Below are 3,029 nucleotides of genomic sequence, written 5' to 3' on the forward strand. Positions count from 1 at the left end.
ATCAGGATTCCTTGAAGAAAGCAACCCTAAGATACAATAAAATGGTATTAGACCTGGGGGAAATTCAGCTAGAGAATTGGGTTGCTTTAAACATAACATAACATAACATAACATAACATAACATAACATAAAACATAACATAACATAAAACATAACATAACATAACATAACATAACAAACATAACATGATAATATAAATATGGATTAGTATTCCAATCCAAGTTTTTATTGCAAAAGGTACAGATGATATGAGTGGAGGAGTAACTGAAACAAAGCATTAGCCAGAAAACCACATTTTTTTTGTGTATGCCACACCACTGAATCCATTTCTGCATTCATTTTTAAGCCTGGGCACATAATTGTTAACAATTTGTCACCTTTTAAAACTAAGAGTGACTAAGATTAAGACTAAGATTAAGATTTTTCCCATACCCTGATCATACACTTGAACCATGTTAGTTGTAGTAGCCTTAGACAGAGATCTCTTTCTCTACTTCTGTTTAGTGGGCAAAAATCTCCTCCAGAGACCTTCTATTAGACCTAGGCATATCCAGATCTTTGAGAAGGCAGCTGCCAAAGGAAGGAAGCCACTTAAACTGGTCAATGTAGGTTTATGACTTCATAGAACAAAGCAATGTTCTTTGCCTATTGTTCCATCTATAGCCACATGCACATATTAGCAGCAATAATAAAATATTGCTGCATTATCCCCAAAGCATCAGCCTCTGATAAGATAAAAGCTTTTTTCCCAGAGGGGTTGGTTAGTGTCTGGGGGTGGGAGATGGGAAAGGAAAGAATACATTAACCCCGTGGTTCTGATAGAAATGGTCTCTTCTGTTATGAAGAAAATGTACACGTTAAGCATGTGTGACTAGCAAAATTATAAGAGATCGGTTACTCTCTCACTCTGCTTATCTCAGTTTATAGGACTTGTAAGTGGTTAGAATGCTGCAGACTGCTCCCTGGGAAGTGGTCTATGAAAAACATATGAGTTAGATACAGAAAAAGAGAGTCAGAGCAGGAGAGGTTATTGAGGTATTGAGTGGGAACTCAGAATATATACCAGATATCTTTGGTGTTGCTCTAGGCTCTTACAATGCTCTTGGATGAAGCTATTACTTCTGGTTTCTTTTTCTTTATCCCATTCTTCAGTGTGGGGATATATGTAACATAACATGCATGTAAGGAATGAAGCAGAATAGTAAAATGAATGGTTGTGGATTCACCACTCAATTTTAGAACCCAAACATGGTTGTAATTGCTTGTATGCTCCTCCCACATCATGTGCCTCTGCCTCCTCCAAGTCTGGAGATGAACTTTGTGTTGAACATTGCTTGTTGTACTAAAAATCATCCTCTCTCCTTTTGTCTGACTTTCCCTATAGAGTGTTGCTTGACTTTGATGGATTTTTGAGCTTTATAAAAATGATACACCTTGCATTAGTCTGCTGGGACTTGCTATTTTTACTCAATATTTAAGATGCACCCATGTTGTTTGTGAAATTCTATTTATTTTTCTTGCTTTGTAATTTTCTACTATGTGACTATAGTACAATTTGTTCACTCATTTTTCTGCTGGTGGATATTTGTTTCCCAGACTTTTTTTGGCTGCTGTGAACACAACTGCTATGAATACTTTTATTCATGTCTCCTGGGACACATGGGCAAAAGGTTCTTTGATTATTGCCCTGGGTTGTAGTGCATTTGAATATCCCACTTTACAACACACTGCCACACTTTTTCCCAGTGGTCCTATCAGTTTGTGTTCCTTTCAGCAGCAAATATGAATATAAGTTCCCATAAATCCATATTTTCAATCTTTGATATTATGTCTTAATTTATGCCAATCTAGTGTATAAACTGTCTCTCACTGTGGTCCTAATTTGCATCTCCATGATTGCTAATGAGTTTGAGCATCTTTGCAAATATTTATTAGCAATTTGTATCACCCCTGCCTTTTTTTTTTAAGCTAGAAAGGTAACTATCTATCCAGTTCTCATTAGGAAAGAAAGAGAAGTCAGTTGATTAAAGTCTTTTATAATTAAATCCACAATTGGTAGATGACAGATGACCAGAAACCAAGAGGAATGGAATAGCTTCTCTTCGTGAAAGCAGAACCGTGCTGCAGTGCCCTTGGGAATTCCTTAAATCCTATACTTGTAAAATAATTGGTTCCTAATAAAGAACAATGAATTACATCTATAAATAATGATACATGATAATTGGGGATTTTCCGTATTCCCACAGATAAGTTTATATTTTGTGGTTGTAAGCAACAGAAACCCCCTCTGACTAACTCCAGCCCCAAAAGAATATTCATAGCCATTCTGTTCTCAATAGAAAAAAAACTGGAATAACTGAAACGTCCATCCAGAAGAGAATGGATGAGTGAGTTGTTGGTAGTTATGGCATGTTGTGTGATGAGGCCAATGAGACTGCACATGATCCCCAAAAGAAATTTGGGCGTTGTTACCAAAAGAAAGGGGAGCATGGATGCTGGGAGGAAAATACCAGCTCCCAAACCCCCTGACTCACGGGACTTTTTCTTACGTAGAAAGACTGAAAGGAGTTGCTCATTTCCAAAGAAGAGAAATGGAATTTGAATGGGGGGGGGGCGGGGAATAGGTGTTTTTAACATCATCCATCATAAGAAAATATTGTTAGATTATTTTTCTAACTATACTGATGTTCCTTTTGGCTGAGGTTTTCTAGGCTAAGCTAATAGCCAATAAGATAATAATTTGTGCCAAGATGTGATGATGGTAATGACTTGGCTGGGGAAGGGGGTAGGCTGCAACTCCAGTGCCTGCTGGGACCCACTCATAAGCACTTTCATGTCCCATCTTAGAAACTGTGAACCACTGGGAAAGGAACAATCTCCCTACTCACCAAGGGGATGGCTAGCTGCTACGATTTCTTTGCGTCCTGTCACTAACAGGAACCATCTCTAAATCCCATCTCTCCCTCAACGTTTGAGTTGGCACCAATTTTAAACAAACATTAAATCCTGAATCTAGAGGGTACTTTGGT

The sequence above is a fragment of the Felis catus genome, chromosome A3 (genome assembly GCF_018350175.1).
Source record: "Felis catus isolate Fca126 chromosome A3, F.catus_Fca126_mat1.0, whole genome shotgun sequence".
NCBI classification, from domain to species: domain Eukaryota; kingdom Metazoa; phylum Chordata; class Mammalia; order Carnivora; family Felidae; genus Felis; species Felis catus.